The following is a 24,809-nucleotide window of genomic DNA, read 5'->3' as shown; positions in this document are numbered from 1 at the left end:
TCTTAGAAATGAAAATTTATTTTGTGGATGTACTTTCAGAAGAAAAGAAGAAAAATTCAGCAACATAGAATGGCAAAAGATGTTAGATTACTGTGGGGAAGTACATAGCAATTATGAAGAAATGTGCTCCATGAGCCTAATATACGCATACTGCAATCCAGCACTTTGTACTCACCTAAAACCCCCACTCACTCATCTGTGCAAATACCTGCACCGAAATGCAAATGTAATACACTAAAAAGTGAAACTCTCGTATTAGTTACTCTTGAAACAACGGCCGTGTGAACGGCCCCATTGAAATACATGCGTCCGCGTGACGGCCGTTGTTTTAACGGCCGTCACATGGACGTATACTATAGTCGTCTGAATTCGGCCTTAAAGGGCAAAATCTCGATGGGACCCATTAACTTTAATTGGATTCCAATGGGTTTCCGTCATTATGTCAGTAATTTTGCCGTAAAAAATAGCACAGCTTGCTGCGCTATTTTGTCTGGCAAAAACGAGCCTTCCACACAGGTGTGAACATAACATAAATTCGATGGTATGTTTTGTTAGACTCCTTTTACTTTTTGTTTTTACTCTTCACTTTCTCCAAACCCTTTTTTTTAAAAAAACAAATGAACCTATGCTATGGTTATTTAACTTGTTTTTGCACAGTGCCATAGTAGTGCATACATTGCAACAGAAATACGTTTTGCTAGCCTTGTTGAAAAACAACTGCGTGGAGAAAAAATTTGTTGTAAAAGGGGCCTAAGGATAGGTTACATTTGCTTAGTTTTGCAGTATGTTTTTGTTACAAAATATGATAACGGTCAATCTTCGGGTACTATTAATTTGCCTCAGTCTCAGTTAAGACATGATCAGTTTTTAAGAATTCTTTCAACTATATCCGGTACTCAGGCTTGGTACTCTCTGTCTTTTATATAACAGTTGGAGGGATACTGGTGACCCAACTGATCTCATTACTGTTTTCAATGGAATTAGATGTGGCCTTTTTAACTGCAAATCGTCTGCCATTAACATTGAATGTCTATTAAAGGCAACAGTCCTGTATGAAGCAATGTTTTAAAAAAATGTGCCTTCAGTTAGGGCCAGAAGGTTAATACGGTCCATTGTACCCAAAAAGCAAGTTGTTTTTTAATGCAAAGGAAATTTATTGTACCTACTTGTATGTGATTGGGCTCTTAGATGATCCATCTTGAACAGAGGACTAACTTCCCGCACCTCGACGTACAGTTACATCGCAGTGATGATGCAGGCAAAGAAGCTGTAAGCACACCATCAGTAGCGAGTGCCGGCTGTACTACACAGCCAACATCCCGCTGCAAAATGGTTTTATTTTGCAAACGTGATACACGAATGTAACAAGATAAACTTAATACGTTATTCAAACTACACGGTGAACGGTGTAAAAAACAACGATGGAATTGTTTTTTTTTCCCATTCCATCTACCCCTCAACAAAAATCATAAAAGTTAATAATAATTTATATGTAAGCCAAAATTGTTCTATTAAAAATATGACTTGTCACGCAACAATCCGACATATAGTTAAAAAAATTATGGCTTTTGGAAAGCGTTGACATAAAAGCTATTTTTTTCCCGTGAAATTTGCTATTATGCAAAAGAAAGACATAAAAAAATACACATATTTGGTATCACCATAATCATACCATCCCATAGAATAAAGGTAACATGTTATTTATGTCGCATGGAGAAGGGCGTTAATCTAAAATAAATACGTAATTGCTGTTTTTCCATTCCACCAAAAATCAAATAAAAGTTATTCATTAATCTATATGGACCACAAAATGTTTATATTAAAAAATAAGACTCATCATGCAAAAAACAAGCTCTCATACAGCTACGTAGACGCAAAAATAAAAAAGTTATGGCTCTCGGAATGCGACAATGAAAAAAACGCTCTAACAAGCTGATCCAAACAGATGTCAGAAGGCCTTTTTTCACAGCTTGTTTTTCAACGCTTTTTTTTTCTTAAAATGTGGGAATATCCATGTACTTCTGTCTTTTTACAGCACTGTATTGGAACAAATGAAATGGCCACAAGCCAAGTGTTTGGGTAGAAAACTTTTTCAAAAGGTGTAGAGAAAAAAACATAGTGTAAAATGAACCTAAGTTCTCCTCTGTCAGATTTCCATTGCTCTTTTACAGCCAGGAAAGTGTAGCATACTGTATTATTGTTTCCAGTTACAAAACCTGAAACCTGACAGCCCCGTTATGCGCCAAGAGGAAGAAAAGCAGATCATGAAGAATCTGCCAAATGTATCATAACAGATCATAACTGATCCATCATATCCATGATGTAATGAATTCACGTTTTACTAGATTTGCTTTCCTACATCTGTATTTCTAGTATGAAGCACTCCAGCATTGCAAATACGTTTCCGCTTACCATGGTATTGGAATAATTGGCGCGTGATGTTTTGATTCTTCACATTGTTTACTTCAGGAACAAACAATATTTCCATGTTTTTTGCAAAACTGTTTTATTTCAGAAGCTTTCACTATGACGTACAATTGTGGGAGAATGGCTCAGATGTACATCCCTTGCTGAGATAACTCAATATATTATTAATGGATTCTATTTGATTTCATTCTTTATTTCGCTCCAAGAGATTTTGGTATACTATGTGAACTTGTCAATAACTTCATATTGCTTGAACCATTTCTTAGAAAGCTAGAGGAGAAGAACTTGAATTGCTTGAGAATTGTTTTCTCAAGAGTTTTCATAGATATTCCAGATATTATTGGTGATATATATTATTAGGAAACATGCAGTCATGCACCTGTTTTCTTACTGCTTAAAGAGGCTCTGTCACCACATTATAAGTGGCCTATCTCCTACATAATCTGATCGGCGCTGTAATGTAGATAATAGCAGTGTTTTTTATTTAGAAAAACTATCTATTTTCACCACATTATGAGCGATTTTAGCTTTATGCTAATTACTTTCTTAATGCCCAACTGGGCGTGTTTTTACTTTTTACCATGTGGGCATTGTAAGGAGGAGTGTATGACGCTGACCAATCAGCGTCATACACTTCTCTCCATTCATGTAATCCGCGCATAGTGATCTTACTAGATGACTATGCGCAGCCACATACACACACATTAACGTTACTGAAGTGTCTTGAGAGTGAATAGACATTCCTTCCAGCCAGGATGGGATGTCTATTCACATTCCCGACACTTCGGTAACGTTTGTGTGGTACTTACAGCAGAGCAAGCATCATCTCGCGAGATCACGCTGTAAATGGCAGTTTACAGTGAGATTACGCTTTGCTGTGCTCTAAATCCCACACAAACGTTACCGAAGTGTCGAGATTCGGAATAGACATCCCGTCCTGGCTGGAAGAAATGTCTATTCACTGTCAAATAGACAGAATAGACGAGGAGACAGCACTTCCAACATATGTCAGCTTTTTAATCACCCGTGCAACGTTTCAGTCCAGCAGGACCTTTCTCAAGCATTCACTGTCAAGACACTTCAGTAACGTTAATGTGTGTGTATGTGACTGCACATACTGATCTAGTAAGATCACTATGCGCTGATTAAATGAATGGAGAGAAGTGTATGACGCTGATTGGTCAGCATCATACACTCCTCTTTACAACTCCCACATGGTTAAAAGTAAAAACACGCCCAGTTGGGCATTAAGAAAGTCATTAGCATAAAGCTAAAATAGGTCATAACGTGAAAATAGATAGTTTGTCTTAATAAAAAACACTGCTGTAATCTACATTACAGCGCTGATCTCATTATATAGGAGATAGGGCACTTATAATGTGGTGACAGAGCCTCTTTATGTCAAATCTACATTGCGCCCTTTGTATATAAATTGTGTTTGTAGTGGGAAATACATACTTCATACATACAAAAAAATAGTTTGAGATATTTTCTGCTATCTTTACACTAATGATACTATTTAATTGTAACATTGTATTGTGCTACAAACCATGTGCTGAAAACATTTGCTGATCTTTCCTGGACACAAGTGTCCAAAATGTACTCTTATTTCTTAAGTGTTCGCCTGACATATTCCTTACTCCATTTCACCTTTATTATGCACTTAGAAAGTGGAAACATACTTCAGTATTAGGGTATGTTCACACAAGCTATTTTAAGCCATTTTTCGGGCCGTATACGCCCTGAAAAATGGCGAAAAATGCGGGGGCTGAATGCCTCCAAACAGCTGCCCATTGATTTCAATGGGAAAAACTGCGTTCTGTTCCCACAGGGAACGCCTTGTAAAAAGAAGGGCATGTCACTTCTTGAGCCTTTTATGGAGCCATTTTTCATTGACTCAATAGAAAAACAGCTACAAAAACGGCTGCAAAAAACGCTAGTTACTTAAAAACGGCTAAAAATCAGTGGCTGTTTTCCCTTGAAAACAGGTCTGTATTTTCAGCCGTTTTTTGTTAAGCGTGTGAACATACCCTTACATGTTAAATAAAACAACACTGGACAAAATAATTGAAAGGGTTTGGGTCATAGTGGTGCATAGTAAACATAACAGTAGTAATCAGTGCCAGGCAGCTGCTGCCAAGGTAACTTATGAAAAGCATTAAAGAGGACCTGTCACGTCCCCATAAAAGTTAATCCGGCTCCATACCTTCCTTCGCAATCAGCCAGTTCATCTCGTGCGCTGATATTCTAATTTATGAATAAATTCATAACTAACAGGGCTATCTCTACCACCCAGATGTCAACGGAGTGTGAACTTCACAGTACTGTAGAACAAGACATGGACTACACATCCACAATATATAATTTGGTCTATAGCTGCTAGGCAAAAACGTATAAACGTGAACATGGGGTTCTTTGTTAACATTTTGATCAAATTGCATAGGCTCACTTGCCACTTAACGGCAACCTCTTTATAGTGAGTCCCTACTCTATTGGTTGCAGCACTGCATCGCGGCCACTGACACACGGCTCCCGCAGAGGGAGCAACCCAGAAGCCCAAAGGCACCCATGCTGCCAGGCTACGTCAAGCCTCCTTGCCTCTGAGCCACGTGCTCCCACAAGTGCAGCATTACAGCAACCACCACACAGCACCACAACATGTGAACAGATTGAAAAAGCTCACTTTACCATGCGCTCCCAGTGGCCAACTGAGAGCACAAGCAAGAGCAGAAACAATTATGAGGTCATTCCCTAATTAATCACCCGGATCAAATGTGTGGAGTGCTGATACCAAGATAAAAAACAAAAAAAAATTAGGGGTATAAACTGCATAATATATCAGTACTGTAGAACAAGACATGGACTTTACATCCACAATATATACTTTGATCTATAGCTGTTAGGCAAAAATGTATAAACATGAACATGAGGTTCTTTGTTGAGCAAGTTGTATAAGCCCACTTGACACTTCACAACGGCCTCTTTATAGTGGGTCCCTACTCTATTGTTTGCAGCACCGCATGGCAGTGACTGCCACTACAGCACCGCTCCCGCAGAGGGAGCAACCCAGAGGCCCAAAAAGACCCATGCTGCCAAGCCACGCCAAGCCTCCTTGGCTCTGAGACACATTCACCCACAAATGCAGCACTACAGCATGTAAACTTTAGATGCTCTGGCTTAGCGTCACACCGCTGGATGGTCAAGACCGCCCAGTTGTCAAGGCGGTGCTCTGAAAAAGTATTTGCCAATTTCTTCTATTTTCTTAATATTTGTCACACTTGAATGTTTCAGATGCTCAAACTGCTTTTAATATAAGACAAATTGTAAAGGATCTGCCAGGTACTACGTCTGTGTATACTCCCGGGATTAATCAGTCGACACCTGAGGCCAGACCTCTTAGACTGACACCGGCTCCCACCAACCAGGGTGGCAGGCTCAGGAGTGGGAGAGCCTATCGCGGCCTGGTCAGTCGGAGTTAGCTCCGCCCCCTGTCCATTTATACCTGCCGTGTTCTCTTCCTCAGTGCTTGTTATTCTTCTTGGATTCCTGGCCCCACTGCTGCCTTGCTCCTGCCTGCTTCTGCCGTGCTTCTGCCTAGCTTCAGTTCCGCTTATCCTGCTTCGCTTTGCCCCTGGCTTGCTTCCTGCTCCGTGCTCTCGTTGGTATACTCCACTACATCCTGATCCTGACTGGCTCATTCACCGCTCCGTTTCCTCGCGGCGTTCCGTGGCCTACTGCCCCTTCCCTTGCGTGTTCCCTGTTTGTACTCCCTTGCACTTAGACAGCGTAGGGACCGCCGCCAAGTTGTACCCTGTCGCCTAGGGCGGGTCGTTGCAAGTAGGCAGGGACAGGGCGGTGGGTAGATTAGGGCTCACTTGTTCCCTTCACCTCCTTCCTGCCATTACATAATAACAAGCCCATACCTAGTCTACCATTTCTCCTACGCTGACGCTATCATGGACCCCCTTGAGACCCTGACCCAGCAGATGCAGGGCCTCTCCCTACAGGTCCAGGCCCTGGCTCAGAGGGTCAACCAGGCTGACGCTGCCTTAGTAGTACCCCTCACCTCACCTCTAGAACCCGACCTCAAGTTACCTGACCGGTTCTCAGGGGACCGTAAGACTTTTCTCTCCTTCCGGGAGAGTTGCAGACTTTATTTCCGCCTAAAACCTCACTCCTCAGGTTCCGAGAACCAGCGGGTGGGTATCATTATATCCCGACTCCAGGAAGGGCCCCAAGAGTGGGCCTTCTCCTTGGCTCCTGACGCCCCTGAACTTTCCTCCGTTGATCGTTTTTTCTCTGCCCTCGGACTCATTTACGACGAGACTGACAGGACTGCCTTAGCCGAGAGTCAGCTGGTGACCTTACGTCAGGGTAGGAGACCTGTTGAGGAATACTGTTCTGATTTTAGAAAGTGGTGCGTAGCTTCTCGGTGGAACGACCCGGCCCTAAGGTGCCAGTTTAGGTTAGGATTATCGGATGCCCTGAAGGATCTGCTGGTTAGCTACCCCTCTTCTGACTCCCTAGACCAGGTTATGGCCCTAGCAGTACGACTTGACCGACGTCTCAGGGAACGTCAGCTTGAACGTTTCAATGTTTTCCCCTCTGACTTCCCTGCGATTCCCCCCGAGGTCCCGTCTCCTCGCTCTTCCACGGAGGACTCGGAGGTACCTATGCAACTCGGGGCCTCCATGTCCCCTCGACAACGTAGAGAGTTTCGCAGGAAGAATGGTCTCTGCTTCTATTGTGGGGACGACAAGCATCTACTGAACACCTGTCCCAGGCGCAAGAATAAACAGCCGGAAAACTTCCGCGCCTAAGTGATCATCGGGGAGGTCACTTGGGCGCACAGGTATTTCCCGTTAATATGAAACGCAATAAAATTTTGCTTCCCTTTCAGGTCTCGTTTGCTGGCCGGTCTGCCACTGGCAGTGCCTTCGTGGATTCTGGCTCATCTGCTAATATCATGTCTGTGGAATTTGCTATGTCTCTAAAAATGCCTTTTATTGATTTGCCTTATCCTATCCCGGTAGTGGGTATCGACTCCACTCCTCTTGCTAATGGTTATTTTACTCAGCATACTCCTGTTTTTGAACTCCTTGTTGGCTCCATGCATTTGGAGCAGTGCTCTGTACTGGTGATGCAGGGATTATCGTCCGATCTGGTATTAGGTCTTCCCTGGTTGCAGCTGCATAATCCCACGTTTGATTGGAATACTGGGGATCTCACCAAATGGGGTAGTGAATGCCTGATGTCATGTCTTTCGGTTAACTCTATTTCTCCCCGGGAGGAGGTAAACACGCTTCCTGAGTTTGTTCAGGACTTCGCTGATGTGTTTTCTAAGGAGGCCTCCGAGGTGTTGCCCCCTCATAGAGATTACGATTGCGCCATCGATTTGGTGCCTGGTGCCAAGCTTCCTAAGGGTAGGATATTTAATCTTTCATGTCCTGAACGTGAAGCTATGAGGGAGTATATCCAAGAATGCCTGGCCAAGGGTTTCATTCGCCCCTCGACTTCTCCTGTAGGTGCTGGCTTCTTCTTCGTGGGGAAGAAGGATGGTGGTCTTAGGCCGTGCATTGATTATCGGAACCTGAATAAGGTCACCGTAAGGAACCAGTATCCCCTTCCTTTGATTCCGGATCTTTTTAATCAGGTTCAGGGGGCCCAATGGTTTTCTAAGTTCGATCTACGGGGGGCATATAACCTTATCCGCATCAAAGAGGGGGATGAGTGGAAGACTGCGTTCAACACACCCGAAGGTCATTTCGAATACCTGGTCATTCCCTTCGGGTTGTGTAATGCCCCTGCCGTCTTCCAGAATTTTATTAATGAAATTCTGAGAGATTACCTGGGTAATTTTCTTGTAGTGTACCTTGATGACATACTGGTGTTTTCCAAGGACTGGTCCTCCCACGTGGAGCATGTCAGGAAGGTCCTCCAGGTCCTCCGGGAAAATAATCTGTTTGCGAAGACCGAAAAATGTGTGTTTGGGGTACAGGATATACCATTTTTAGGTCAAATCCTCACTCCTCATGAATTCCGCATGGACCCTGCCAAGGTTCAGGCTGTGGCGGAATGGGTCCAACCTGCCTCCCTGAAGGCGCTACAGTGTTTTTTGGGGTTCGCTAACTATTACAGGAGATTTATTGCCAACTTCTCGGTCGTCGCTAAGCCTCTTATGGACCTTACTCGCAAGGGTGCTGATATCCTCCATTGGCCCCCTGAGGCCGTCCAGGCTTTTGAGACCCTCAAGAAGTGCATTAACTCGGCCCCCTTGCTGGTTCAGCCCAACCAATGGGAGCCATTTATTGTGGAGGTTGACGCATCCGAGGTGGGAGTGGGGGCCGTCTTGTCCCAGGGTACCAGCTCCCTCACCCATCTCCGCCCCTGTGCTTACTTCTCTAGGAAGTTTTCGCCCACGGAGAGTAACTATGATATTGGCAACCTCGAACTTTTAGCCATTAAATGGGCTTTTGAAGAGTGGCGTCACTTCCTGGAGGGGGCCAGACACCAGGTAACGGTCCTTACTGACCACAAGAATCTGGTTTTCCTAGAATCTGCCCGGAGGCTTAATCCTAGACAAGCTCGTTGGGCACTATTCTTTACCAGATTTAATTTCTTGGTTACCTATAGGGCTGGGTTCAAAAATATTAAGGCTGATGCACTGTCACGTAGTTTCATGGCCAATCCTCCTCCTGAGAAGGATCCTGCTTGTATTTTACCCCCTGGTATAATCGTTTCTGCCACTGATTCTGATTTAGCTTCTGATCAAGGTTCAGCTCCCGGGAACCTCCCTGGGGACATACTGTTTGTCCCCCTGCAATACCGGCTAAGGGTACTCAGGGAAAACCATGACTCCGCACTATCTGGTCATCCTGGCATCTTGGGTACCAAACACCTCATTACCAGAAACTATTGGTGGCCTGGGTTGCCTAAAGACGTTAGGGCTTACGTCGCCGCTTGTGAGGTTTGTGCTAGGTCCAAGACCCCTAGGTCCCGACCTGCGGGCTTACTACGTTCCTTGCCCATTCCCCAGAGACCTTGGACCCATATCTCCATGGATTTTATCACCGATTTGCCTCCATCTCAGGGCAAGTCGGTGGTGTGGGTGGTAGTAGACCGCTTCAGCAAGATGTGCCACTTTGTGCCCCTTAAGAAACTACCTAACGCCAAGACGTTAGCTTCTTTGTTTGTTAAACACATTCTGCGTCTCCATGGGGCCCCAGTCAATATCGTTTCTGACAGAGGGGTACAATTTGTTTCCTTATTTTGGAGAGCTTTTTGTAAAAAGTTGGAGATTGATCTGTCCTTCTCTCCGCCTTCCATCCCGAAACTAATGGCCAAACGGAAAGGACTAACCAATCCCTGGAACAATATTTAAGGTGTTTCATCTCTGACTGTCAATTTGATTGGGTCTCATTCCTTCCCCTCGCCGAATTTTCCCTGAATAACCGGGTCAGTAACTCGTCAGGGGTCTCCCCATTTTTCTGTAATTTCGGGTTTAACCCAAGGTTCTCCTCCGTTTCTCCTGGTTGTTCCAATAATCCCGAGGTAGAGGACGTTCATCGGGAACTGTGCACAGTCTGGGCCCAGGTTCAGAAGAACCTAGAGGCGTCCCAGAGCGTACAAAAGATTCAGGCTGATAGTAGACGTTCTGCTAACCCCCGGTTTGTCGTCGGGGATCTGGTCTGGTTGTCGTCCAGGAACTTGCGCCTTAAGGTCCCGTCCAGGAAGTTTGCACCCCGATTTATTGGACCTTATAAGGTCATTGAAGTCCTCAACCTTGTATCCTTCCGTCTGGAGCTGCCCCCATCCTTTCGCATACATGACGTCTTCCATGCCTCCCTCCTTAAACGATGCTCCCCGTCCTGGTCCCCCTCGAGGAAACCTCCTGTTCCCGTTCTCACCCCTGAGGGGGTGGAATTCGAGGTGGCCAAGATTATGGATAGTAGGATGATCCAGGGTTCCCTCCAGTACCTGGTCCATTGGAGAGGATACGGGCCGGAGGAGAGGACTTGGGTACCTGCTCGAGATGTTCACGCTGGGGTATTGATCAGGAGGTTCCACCTTCTCTTCCCCACTAAACCGGGTCCTCTTAGTAAGGGTCCGGTGGCCCCTCATAAAAGGGGGAGTACTGTAAAGGATCTGCCAGGTACTACGTCTGTGTATACTCCCGGGATTAATCAGTCGACACCTGAGGCCAGACCTCTTAGACTGACACCGGCTCCCACCAACCAGGGTGGCAGGCTCAGGAGTGGGAGAGCCTATCGCGGCCTGGTCAGTCGGAGTTAGCTCCGCCCCCTGTCCATTTATACCTGCCGTGTTCTCTTCCTCAGTGCTTGTTATTCTTCTTGGATTCCTGGCCCCACTGCTGCCTTGCTCCAGCCTGCTTCTGCCGTGCTTCTGCCTAGCTTCAGTTCCGCTTATCCTGCTTCGCTTTGCCCCTGGCTTGCTTCCTGCTCCGTGCTCTCGTTGGTATACTCCACTACATCCTGATCCTGACTGGCTCATTCACCGCTCCGTTTCCTCGCGGCGTTCCGTGGCCTACTGCCCCTTCCCTTGTGTGTTCCCTGTTTGTACTCCCTTGCACTTAGACAGCGTAGGGACCGCCGCCAAGTTGTACCCCGTCGCCTAGGGCGGGTCGTTGCAAGTAGGCAGGGACAGGGCGGTGGGTAGATTAGGGCTCACTTGTTCCCTTCACCTCCTTCCTGCCATTACACAAATATAACCCAAGTAAACGAAAAATACTGTTTTTAAATGATGATTTCACTTATTGATAGAAAAACGCTATTAAGCCCTGGCCCTATCTGGCTACAGCGTCTGTAGCTAGCCAATATCCTAAATGTATTTGAGCCCTGTAGGGGTGTAACAAGTAACCATGGGGCCCCATACCAATGAGAAAGGGGCCCCCATCAACCATGACCACCTTCAGCAGCAAGTGAGTTCAGGACATGAAAATGTTGTGATAATTTGGTCTCCACTTTTGTTTTCTCAGTGACCTACTTTTAATTTTCTACTGCCTCTTTTAACCTCAATTTTCTACTTCCCTTCTACATCTACAGGAATCACTAACTCCACCTCACCTGTGGGAGTGGGAGTAGACCCCCTTGCTGGGCCCAATAACTGCTGCTATACCTGCTACCGTGTGAGCCAATGGAAGTTATTGGACCGATTACATTTTACATGGTACTGTACAAGCTCTAGAAAGAGTAACCTTTTCAACATATTTGATTTAATTGTCACAGACTCCTAGCTTATTGGTATGAATGTTTGTATAGATCTTATTGTGTATGGTAGCCTTTGGCCTTCAATAGCCTCAATACTTCATATCAAACCTATTTATCATTTTCACATAGTGAGAGTTGTGCTCTATTTATTAGCTATATGTGTCCTTGAGACACAAATAGATTCTGAACGATAATTTATCTTACACTATGTACCATTTACTTATTTGTGTGACATCATTTCTCATACTGAAGTAAGTTCTTTCTGCAAAATTTGGCAGTACTGGGTTAAAATTCTTTATAAACGTAGGACTTATGAGTTTCTAAAAAAGGAAAGTCATTAAATGAATATCCTGTGTTCATCACTTTATGTTAATGCTACACCCAGGGGGACTTTCTCTTCAACTAATGCAAGATAATGAAATACATCTGTCAGAGAAGAAAATTGTCTAACAGCGTTAAAGGAAGTGCATCTAAGACACCGATTAAAAGATGCTGCTCTCACAGCTAGTTTATTTCTTCACAATGCATATCATTGGACTTTATCCATTGATGCATATCTAAGCAATATCTCTACAACCGGCATATTCTGATATCAGAAGACGCTAGTTATACTGTCTGATTCTACAGAACTGTGCCACAGGACAGACACCACACCTCTGCACCGAAGTGGCGGATTAGGTAGACCATAGGCCCTGGCCTGTTCCCCAAACTTACCCCCTTCTTACAATAAGAAAGATATTATCCTATTAATTAACCCAGAAAATGCAAAAACAATTATGCACGGTGCCGTCCAAGGTACGATAATTTTACAAAACAAAACAAAAAGATCAATGGACAAAACCAGCACACTCTAGGTAGCACAGTTAGTATCAAAGTAATTACAAAATATATTTATTAATTAAAAATATATGACAATTTTCATTAGCTGAATAAATAACTCCAAAATACAAGGGTCTATGACATACAATAAATACAGTTCAAATATAATATTAAGATAATGTATGCACATGGATCCAAAAAGTCCTTATCTATTTCTAGACATAATCAAAGGACCCCATCAGTAAAAATGTTAAACTGGTTACTAAATCAGCTGGATAATCATTCATAAGTGATGGTAAGAGGAACTTGTAGGAATACGCCAGGATGAAAAGGCATTGAAATCCCTTGAAAGGTTGATAACGTAAAGTTCCCTTCATATGGTATGGGAGAAAGGCGTATTTAGCTCCCCAAACAATACCAGCATGATCCAATTCAAGCCATGTGGCTGGGTATACATCAATCCATACCTCAAAATTTGGGATGCAAGATAGGTCCCAATTGCATTCTTCAAAACTTCATAAACCTCACGGCTTGATCTGGATCTGTATGCCTTTGCACATCAGCGCTTTCAGGCGTGGTGCAGGGTCGAATTACCATGTCCCAGCATGGAGTCAGCTCCAGAGCAGGTACACGGCGTGTGACGTCAAACATGCACTCGTCAAAAGAAGATTCGATTGGCTAACGCATTTCATCCCCTCCGGGACTTCCTCAGGGCCGTCATAGCCCTCCAGGTATGCACAACTTATATAGTGTCCGATATGAGTAGATAGTACTACTCCATACACACGTAGAGACGAAGGGAGACATTTCTCAAGATAACAATATTTAAACTAACTTATCATGCTAATACACATATCTATACATCCCGAATAATCACATTAGATTAATACTTTTGAATTAAGAGAATTAGATCAGTGTACAAATAAATATATTGCATTAAGTTTTATCTAATATATAAATTAATATAGGCTGTGATAGAGAAGGTAACTCTACCACGATTATAAATTTTATTTTAAGTCAAGGATATAGTTGTATTTATACCCCCTTCTTCCCCACCACTGCCCTGATATTCTGTGTCTATTGTCAACTCCACCTTTCTGTGCTAGTATTGACAACTAAGTCTTACCGTTCCACTTGTCAAAAGGCTTTGTCCCTACATACTGACCGTATCTAATCACCGTTGACAGTATCATACTGTGTAGCAATATATCCTTTGACAAGGTGAATGGTAGCATTCAGCTGTCTATTAGTCCTGGGCTACACAGAGACTTTTGGGGAATACAAGAATTTACTATAACAGACACATCAGGAGAGGCGATAGCTTCGCTGTAATTTTAGTAACTCACAGGTGACATCTTCTCTCCTTGTAGACGTTCTCTTTCCATTTCTTCTCCATCCAGTCTGGACCGCCATCGTGGCTTCTCTTGGTCGCAGAGTTTCCTGTTTTTTGGCCCCTTGCTTTTGCAGCAATCCCCAGCCTCTATAGCAACAAAAAATAAATGGCGTCCCCAGACCAGACCCCTAAATAAACTTAGATACCAGACCCCTTAATTCAGACAACAGACCCTAGAATAAATGCAGACCCAGGAATAAATAGAGGCCCCAAATTTCCTAAACTATTACAGACCCCCTAAACAAATATAGACCCCAGACCAGATCCTCTAAATACAGACCCAGACCAGACACCTAAATAAACTAAAATGCCAGACCCACTAAATACAGACCCAAGACCTGAATCTCTAAATACAGACTCAAACCAGACCCCTAAAGTAAGACAGACCCCAAACCAGACCCCCTAAATGTATTCCCTAGACACATATAAACTAATACACACCCCAGCTTACCTAAATACAGACTCTAGAGCAGAACCCCTAAACTAATACAGACCCCACAACAGACCCCCTAAACTAATACTTACCTCAGACTAGACCCCATACAGTTACACAGCAGCTCACTCTCCTCCTGTGGAACCTTGCTGCTCTGCATTCTGGCTTCAGCACCTGCACAAATATAGTTATGTATAGATCAGCAGCACAGGATAAATATTTCAAGAGGGTGCACGTCTCCTGGGTCACAGTCCGAGTAACCCCTCAGTCAAGATAAAGAAGAAATGGAGACAGCACTACCAAATTTTCAAAGTGAAGATCCTTTTATTCCACGGTGCAACGTTTCAGCTCAATACGAGCCTTTCTCAAGCATAATAATGTGACATACAAAACGCATATATATGCAATACAGGGTCATCAAACCAATTACATACATATAATAAACTTGTGCAAGAATGCTACAACAGGTATACAAAATTTTCATATCAATAGGATCCCCTGTGAATGTGCTAATACATAAATAGAAAAATAAATAAAAACATTACATATACATAGTATAAATCGTGCATTCACTGTAATAAGGCCAATCAATCATATGGGCTACATGTGTATAATGACATGTGATAGTGTAAGAAAACAGGTGTATAAAATAAAGTTAAAAACATCTTACCCTCATTGGATCGGCTGATAGCGTTGTACACTTCCTTACTACATGGAAACTAAGCATTGCGTAATCCTAGCACCTGTGTGTATGAGTCATCGCATGATACGTCATTATACGCATGCGCATTGTCTACCAGAGGCGCTAGTCGCCATATTGAAAAAGGGCTATACACCCATAGATGTTTCTCATGAATGACGTCGGATCCTGTCTGTCTCAACTATGAGTCATTAGACATATCGTAGATTCACATCTGCGCAATGCCCATAAAGGATCGTCGGACCCATTTTGAAAAAGGGCAACATCACTCCATATGTTGCCCATACATCCCATCCACTATAAAGTCAAATTGATCAAATATAAAACGATGTGAACTATGTATACTATCTCTGTAGACTGAGATTAAATGTCTCAGACCAATAATCCCTATACTTCATCTATTTAGAAGCGCATATGCGTATATATAGAGCACATAATATACAGAGATTTACACATCGTCTTAGAGATACTGTGGATGGAAGACATGACTAATGTATATGAGAAAACTTTTCAAAAAATAAGATGCATATATTCAGGTATAAGGGTAGTGCAGATACACAGCCTCAACCGATCCTTGAGGAAAATCTTGAGAATAATATCTAAGATAAAAAGAAAAAGGAGAAAAATATATAAAGTAGTTTATAGGACATTGATAATATATATCAGACCTAAATATTGTAAATAGCATACAGAATATAATTATAATATAAATGTAGTCAAATTATTTCCTATTCTCCTAATGCACAGAGGAGGGGGAGGAACAAGGGGAAGATGATAAATGCACGGGCAGATGTTCAGATCAGAATGTACCACTGGATTATCTAGAGAAACTCGGAAAGATTTTGAAGTCTATATTAAGACCTCTAGGGGATAAGGTGTCTAATTTAAAAATCCATTCCAACTCCAATCTTTTCAGTTTGGAGATCCTATCTCCACCTCGTCTATGGCGCGGTACATGATCGACAATATATAACTTAAAGTCATTCTCACCATGGTTATTTTCCACAAAATGTTTGGGTAATGGTAGGTCAATTTTCTTGGTACGAATGGTGGACTTATGATTGTTTATACGCTTCCTACAATCAAGAGAGGTTTCACCTACATACAATAATTTGCAAGGACATTGAATAATATATATTACATGGTCCGATTTACATGTGAGGTGATATTTAATTTTGTAGGTAGAGCCTTTAATAGGATGGGTGAACACCTCGCTCCTAACCATATTCCTACAATTATTACAACCCAGACACGGGAAACAACCAAATTTTTGGGGGGCTAATAAAGACTGATAATTCTTAGTCAAAGAGCCCACATCAGCATGTACTAAACGATCTCTCAAATTTTTGGTCCTGCGATAAGCTATGCGTGGTGGGACCTCAAATTCTGGAATTTTATCAAAAGAACTCCTAAGTATCCCCCATTCTTTTTTAATGATGTTGGCAATATCATTGCTCTTATGAGAGTATGTAGACACCAATGTTAGTCTATTGGAGGGCGATTGTTTGCGATTTTGCAGAAGATCACATCTCGAAATCCCCTCCACTTTAGATTTTTTATTGTCCAATAGTTTTTTAGGATACCCCCGATTCCTGAATTTCTGAGACATATCGCTCAACCTGACGTCGAGAGTTGAAGGGTCCTGCACAATCCTTTTCACCCTCAACATCTGGCTGTAGGGAAGAGATGCGATCATAGGATGGGGGTGGCAACTTTCAAACCTCAATAAATTGTTACGATCTGTAGGTTTACTATACAAATCTGTGGTAAGTTTATGTTCCTGAATATACACTCTAGTATCAAGAAAATTTAGAGATGTTGTTGAAGAATCCATAGTGAATTTAATATCATCATCTATATTATTCAAAAAACTAAAGAAACATTCCAACTCCACTTGGGTGCCTGTCCAGATGACGAAGACGTCGTCTATATATCTCCACCACCTCAAAACCTTGGTGAAGTGGGGAGAGACATAGACGGCGCCTTCCTCTAAAGCTGTCATAAACATATTTGCGTATGTGGGAGCCACGTTAGATCCCATGGCCGTACCCCTCCTCTGTGCATAGAAGGAGTCACCAAATAAGAAGTAATTTTCTGTGAGGACAATTTCCAAAAGACACATAAGAAGGTTAATACATTCATGGGTATAATTAGACTGTTGTAACGCTTCAGATACAGTATGTAGGCCTCTCGTGTGGTTGATTGAGGTATAGAGGCTGCACACATCGAATGATACAAGTGTGCAGTCCCCCGTCAATTCAACCTCATTCAATTTAATCAAAAAGTCAGTGGTGTCCTGAATATATGATTTGGCATTAATGGCAAAATCACGTAACATTTTGTCTAAAAAAATGGCTATCGGTGAAAAAATGGAACCGCAACCCGATATGATCGGTCTGCCCGGAGGGTCAACCAATGCCTTGTGGATTTTTGGAAGACAGTACAGCACAGGAACCACCGGATGCCGCACCGTCATAAAATCCAACAGGTCACCATCAATGATACCCGCATTATGTGCCTCAACCAATATAGTATCAATGGTATTTTTGATTCTAAATTTAGGATCTCCAGGAAGTGGCTCATAAACATTAATATCCGACAATTGTCTGGCTAATTCAGGCAAATAGCGCGATGTGTCCATGACCACCAAGGCACCACCCTTATCCGCGGGCTTGATGGTCAGGGACACATCACGAGAAAGGCCATCGACCGCCACCATTTCATCCCTCGTCAAATTAGGAGGACCTACGAATCTACCATTGTCACTCTCTCTTAAAATACGAATACGATTTTTCACAATATCAATAAATGTATCGATTGCAGGTTCATTAATAAAGGGTTGATGTACACTTTTTTTATGTAGCCCAATCTCTCTTAGTGTGACTTCAGTATGATGTACAGATCTAGTGTCAACATTTTTACCGGCAAACAATACCTTGAATTTTATTTTACGAAAAAAATCGAAAAGATCCAATTCCAATTGGAACCAATCCACACTAGAAGTAGGACTAAACGATGATCCCTTATTCAGGGCTGAAATCTCCACATTAGATAAGTCACGTGATGATATATTTACCACAAGATTTTCTATGGATTTTTGTTGACTTTGTATTCCTTGTTGACAAATTGACGGTCCCTCTTTGCTCTGAAGGCTCGGGTCCTTGTGCCACCTTCTGTGCTTGTGTCCCCCTCTTCTCGGACGTCGATATCCAGATTGACACCTAAAAAACCAGTAGATGTTTCAATATCATCAGTATCGGACGTGTTGGGAAAGCGTTTTCTTCTTTTCATATAATTGGTGTTAGTATTACCCCTATTGATGGTAGGGTCTCGTTGCCAATTATAGATCTTCCCGGATTCATAATCCTCGATGTCTCGATGCCATTTCTGGCGTTTGGCGTTCTCACCATTTAGGCGAAATTTCTGCATTGATTCCACTATACGTAACTTGAAATTCTTCAAATCATCTTCAGACAGGAGAGTTTTGAGTGTATCATCCACACCTTGCATCCGCATCCTGATCTCACATAACTCTTTTTGGAGAAATTCAATATTCAGCAACATTATATCTCGTGAATATTTATTTGCGATCTGTATTGATCTTTGACAGAAATCCGCATTATTGGAAAACAAATTAGGTGCCAGGTGTGAACGCATACCACGGGGTATGCGATTAACTTTGCAATACTCGCCCAGGGTAATCAAATGCAATTCCACTGTAATGGCCTTTTTGGACTCATTCTCCCATTTCCTTTTAATGCTCTCCACAGCCGGTACACTGAGAAACGACACCTCTCCCGGTAATCCCCGTAAAATTCTACTCACATCCTCCTCAGAGTAGGAAAATAAAGTGGATTGAGGTTCCATGTAACCGTCAGGATCTTTACAAATGAGTATCCGTGCACGCTTTTGGGACTCAGCAATAGATATGTATAGATCAGCAGCACAGGATAAATATTTCAAGAGGGTGCACGTCTCCTGGGTCACAGTCCGAGTAACCCCTCAGTCAAGATAAAGAAGAAATGGAGACAGCACTACCAAATTTTCAAAGTGAAGATCCTTTTATTCCACGGTGCAACGTTTCAGCTCAATACGAGCCTTTCTCAAGCATAATAATGTGACATACAAAACGCATATATATGCAATACAGGGTCATCAAACCAATTACATACATATAATAAACTTGTGCAAGAATGCTACAACAGGTATACAAAATTTTCATATCAATAGGATCCCCTGTGAATGTGCTAATACATAAATAGAAAAATAAATAAAAACATTACATATACATAGTATAAATCGTGCATTCACTGTAATAAGGCCAATCAATCAGATGGGCTACATGTGTATAATGACATGTGATAGTGTAAGAAAACAGGTGTATAAAATAAAGTTAAAAACATCTTACCCTCATTGGATCGGCTGATAGCGTTGTACACTTCCTTACTACATGGAAACTAAGCATTGCGTAATCCTAGCACCTGTGTGTATGAGTCATCGCATGATACGTCATTATACGCATGCGCATTGTCTACCAGAGGCGCTAGTCGCCATATTGAAAAAGGGCTATACACCCATAGATGTTTCTCATGAATGACGTCGGATCCTGTCTGTCTCAACTATGAGTCATTAGACATATCGTAGATTCACATCTGCGCAATGCCCATAAAGGATCGTCGGACCCAAGTTTTCTCATATACATTAGTCATGTCTTCCGTCCACAGTATATCTAAGACGATGTGTAAATCTCTGTATATTATGTGCTCTATATATACGCATATGCGCTTCTAAATAGATGAAGTATAGGGATTATTGGTCTGAGACATTTAATCTCAGTCTACAGAGATAGTATACATAGTTCACATCGTTTTATATTTGATCAATTTGACTTTACAGTGGATGGGATGTATGGGCAACATATGGAGTGATGTTGCCCTTTTTCAAAATGGGTCCGACGATCCTTTATGGGCATTGCGCAGATGTGAATCTACGATATGTCTAATGACTCATAGTTGAGACAGACAGGATCCGACGTCATTCATGAGAAACATCTATGGGTGTATAGCCCTTTTTCAATATGGCGACTAGCGCCTCTGGTAGACAATGCGCATGCGTATAATGACGTATCATGCGATGACTCATACACACAGGTGCTAGGATTACGCAATGCTTAGTTTCCATGTAGTAAGGAAGTGTACAACGCTATCAGCCGATCCAATGAGGGTAAGATGTTTTTAACTTTATTTTATACACCTGTTTTCTTACACTATCACATGTCATTATACACATGTAGCCCATCTGATTGATTGGCCTTATTACAGTGAATGCACGATTTATACTATGTATATGTAATGTTTTTATTTATTTTTCTATTTATGTATTAGCACATTCACAGGGGATCCTATTGATATGAAAATTTTGTATACCTGTTGTAGCATTCTTGCACAAGTTTATTATACGTATGTAATTGGTTTGATGACCCTGTATTGCATATATATGCGTTTTGTATGTCACATTATTATGCTTGAGAAAGGCTCGTATTGAGCTGAAACGTTGCACCGTGGAATAAAAGGATCTTCACTTTGAAAATTTGGTAGTGCTGTCTCCATTTCTTCTTTATCTGCACAAATATAGTCATGTGACCTTATGTTTGCAGGTCCTTTTGCAGGTTCTGGACAAAACCGCAATGTACTTTAAATCTCTGTGTGGCCATGGGCTTCCTAGGAGCATCTGGCCCCGGATGGGCGCCCAAACCACACATTCTGCCACTTCTGAACCGTTTACATTGTTTCTCAACATTTCTTCTTCTAGTGCTAGTCTGAACAGGTAGACAAAGTTACAGCTGAGTGGTTTTTCACTTATATATATAATAGAATTTTTGGGCACTGGGGCTAGAACTATTATAATAGCAAGTTGCCCGCTGTGGGGCTTCTCTCTCTGCTAGGATCATGAGCTACGTTATAGAATGATTTGCCAATTTTAACCTTGGAATCAGAACTGGGCTGCTGTTTTAAAGAGGCTCTGTCACCACATTATAAGTGCTCTATCTCCTACATAATCTGATCGGCGCTGGAATGTAGATAACAGCAGTGGTTTTTATTTTGAAAAACGATCATTTTTTAGCAAGTTATGAGCAATTTTAGATTTAGTTTCTTAATGCCCAACTGGGCGTGTTTTTACTTTTGACCAAGTGGGTGTTGTAAAGAAGTGTATGAGGCTGACCAATCAGTGACCAATCAGCGTCATTCACTTCTCATTGCTCCAGCCCAGCATGATCCACAGCACAGTGTGATTGTGCTGTGAAAGAAGCTGGGCTGGAACAATGAGAAGTGTAGGACACTGATTGGTCACTGATTGGTCAGCCTCATACACTTCTTTACAACACCCACTTGGTCAAAAGTAAAAACACGCCCAGTTGGGCATTAAGAAACTAAATCTAAAATTGCTCATAACTTGCTCAAAAATGATCGTTTTTCAAAATAAAAACCACTGCTGTTATCTACATTCCAGCGCCGATCAGATTATGTAGGAGATAGGGCACTTATAATCTGGTGACAGAGCCTCTTTAAAGCAATGATGACCTAAAATATATTCTTGCATGCTTCAGTTGCACAACTTTCAAAGTAAAGGATTCAGAAAAGTTTCCTTTTTTTTTTGCATAAAATACGCAATGTTCACATCCAAGTAAATAAAGCCTAAGGGCTCATTCACACGAGCGTGAATCTCGTCTATGTGCTGTGCGTTGAAACAACGCATAGCATACGGCCCCATTGGTTTCAATGGATCTATTCACGCATGTGTGAGCTTTCACGCAGCGAGTGTCTGTTGCATGAAACTCACGGCATGTCCTATATTGGTTCTGTTCGTGTTTTACGCATCAATTACATTGAAAAAAAAAGTGCTTGCAAGTGCGTGAAAAACACATGCCACTCGCAAAGCACACTGATACAAAAAAGACAGATTTTACACGCGTTTTTTTTACACGCCTAAATCTGTCACGCTTGTGTGAATGTAGCCTTATGTCCTGTTCACACAGAGTTTTTGCAGGCAGAAAATATCTGCCTCAGAATTCCTTCAGGAATTTTGAGGTGGATTTTGACCTGCCTGCGCTTTTTTGCGGAGGAAATCGATGGCATATCCTCAGTATGAGCAGTTTGAAATGACAGGGAAGTAGCGCTCATATGAGCAATGCGGCCCCTTCAAAACAGCAGATTGGTAGTGGTGCCAGGAGTCAGACCCCCACCGATCAGGTATTGATGGCCTATCCTGAGGATAGGCCATCAGTTTCTTTGGACTTGAAATCACATTTAACCCATAATAAAAAAAATTGACAACCAAAACACCACAATTTCTAGGTATTTTTCCCTGTGAATTGAACTGATGGATTGAATTTTGTGCAGGTTGTTGGTACTGCTATAGTAAATTAAATGCAAGTAAAGGAAGTTAACATCATTTACATCTAGCCCTACCTGTTCCAAAATTCTGGAAGGCTTGAAAGATTTTACCCAGTGTATTACACTGGATAAATCCACATCAAAATCCATAGAAAAATCCATAGAAAAATCTGAATATATCTCAGAAAAATACTCTAACCGCACAGCCCCTTTTAGGCTAGATTCACACAAGCGTTTCCGTTTTGCGCGCATAAAAAACGCAGCATTTTCTTGCGTTGCAGTACCGTGTGGCATCCGTGTACTTAGTCTACATCTGCATTTTCTATGCACATATGTCATCCGTATGTCATGGGTTTTTTACGTCGGCAAAAAAAACTGGAGGAGGTAGTTTCCTTTTCCCTCATCATTTCATTAGCTACTGGTGTGTGAATAACACGGACAGCACACGGATGACGTCCGCGTGCCGTCCGTTGTTTTCATGTACCCATTGACTTTAAAGGGCTGTGTAGTGCGCAAAAAACGCACAAAAATGGGACAGTAAGTGAGTTTCACGAAGCGGACACACACATGTCTGAATAGCCCCATTGAATTACATAGGTCCGTGTGGCGGCTGTTGTTTTAACGTTCGTAACATGGACGGAAAATACGCTCATGTGAATCATTTTCTGCGAATTTGCTGGAGATAATAGGCATGCCCTATTAGGCCATAAAAGGTTTTGAAATCCACAGTGGAAAAAATCCACTATACAGAATATGAATGTGGTTTTGAAATTCGTTAACATGTATTATACTCTACATTTTTGCAACAAATCCACCATGTCTGAACGTGGCCTTTAGGGTCCCTATGCAGATTAATGTCCACTGATAGACATTGGAGAGCTTGTAACATGTTTAGTAAGTGTACTTAGTGCAGTAGCACTTTCCATTTAACAAATGGTGGGGAGCACAGCACCCGATGCCCCATGATACTATTTTCTTATATGTTTCTATGAAACATAGACGTATATTTACTTCAAATCATGTGATTATACATTGATGGACTATTTTCAGTTTATGATCTAGTCTTAAATTGAGACAGTGCTTTCGCTAGCAGCTATGTATTTTTCCTATTTAATCTGTGGCGATTAGACCATAAACAGAATGAAGTAGGTTGAGGGCATCGATGATAAACATTACACGTATTACATCTGAAGTTTTGTATCCTACAATAGAATAAAAAATATAGAAATAGGAGGAAATAAAAGCAAGAATTGTGTATTCTGACAGGTGCACAGAGATGGAAATTCTCTCCTTTGTGATTTCTTTTTAATCAGTCAAACTCCTGCCGTCATTTCTCCAGAAAGGAAAAGCAAGATGAAAATATTTTGATCTCTTGTGGCTCGCGGCATGAGCAGCGCTCACAGATTTACAATACATAACCTTTTCCCCTCTTGTACCAACGGGTTAAATTTATATTTTACTGCTCATTCACACAGACATGCTGATGATAATTTATGACTTTCCTAAGTATTTTATCTTAATTACACTGATGATTTCTGTTGCATTTTGCATATTGATAGCTGATTTTCTTTTTTTTTCTTTTCCTTTTTTTCGCAGGCATTTTACATTTCAAGTCAGTTCAATGTTTTACTCCACTGAAATTACAAAATCACTTGAGGACGTAAACGCAATTAATTTGAGTACACATGCTAATTCAATGCGACATTTGTTAAAGCAAGGCAAGCTAATTAGTTAATTAAATAAAATTGATCATGTTTCCAAAGAAAACACTTTTATTTATGAAACCGTTCCCACTCAAATCAGTCATTATTTAAGTATGTTATTTTTCTAGGAGGAGCACATCAGTATCTCTAGAAGGATAACATATCAAGTGTTGTCAGTGCTGTAGAAGTGCTAAAATGCATCAAAATCACTGTCATAGTGCAAATGTATTCTTAAAGGCAACCAGTTATCAACAAAGTCTTTAAATGTATGGTAAATATGATATCTATCTATGGCTAAAGAAAACATGAAACCTAGATCGGCCCCTATAGATTTCTGATATACAAACGAGATAATGATGAGCAAATGTGCAAGTATGATAACGTGGAAGAATTATAGTGAGAGATACATTTATTATATACTCCACAACATTGAAATTGCAACACCAGGAAGGGCAAGCTGTAAGGTTATGTAAATCGAGGAAGTAGCGGATGTCGCTAAGATCTGCAAATTATCAAATTTTCAAGCACCTAGCTCCAATCTGTGGCATGTGGGAGGGATATAAAAGGCAGATTGAAAGCAATGTTTTTTTAGCCACATGAAACCTCAAAATTCGGATCAAGTGGTGTGGAATGATTGTGCGATGCCTCCTGTTAGTTGACGTGCTAATTTTCGCCACTTGTCTGAGAGGGACAGAATCCTTGAACTGCGAGAC

The 24,809-nt window shown here is 41.8% G+C and overlaps 1 long non-coding RNA gene across 2 annotated transcripts; it reads left to right on the top strand.

Moving 5' to 3' along the window:
• The first annotated feature begins 1,033 nt into the window (after positions 1-1,033).
• On the top strand, positions 1,034-24,092 carry LOC142741017 (uncharacterized). 2 transcript variants are annotated; one of them, XR_012880966.1, is made up of 3 exons: positions 1,034-1,050; positions 11,490-11,613; positions 23,990-24,092. It is a non-coding gene; the product is annotated as an uncharacterized LOC142741017 (long non-coding RNA). The 2 variants fall into 2 exon arrangements; XR_012880965.1 differs by having other exon boundaries at positions 1,040-1,269.
• Positions 24,093-24,809: the final 717 nt, after the last annotated feature.

The sequence above is a fragment of the Rhinoderma darwinii genome, chromosome 2 (genome assembly GCF_050947455.1).
Source record: "Rhinoderma darwinii isolate aRhiDar2 chromosome 2, aRhiDar2.hap1, whole genome shotgun sequence".
NCBI classification, from domain to species: domain Eukaryota; kingdom Metazoa; phylum Chordata; class Amphibia; order Anura; family Rhinodermatidae; genus Rhinoderma; species Rhinoderma darwinii.
Note: the sequence above shows the minus strand (reverse complement) of the source record. Positions and strands in the feature narration are given on the sequence as shown.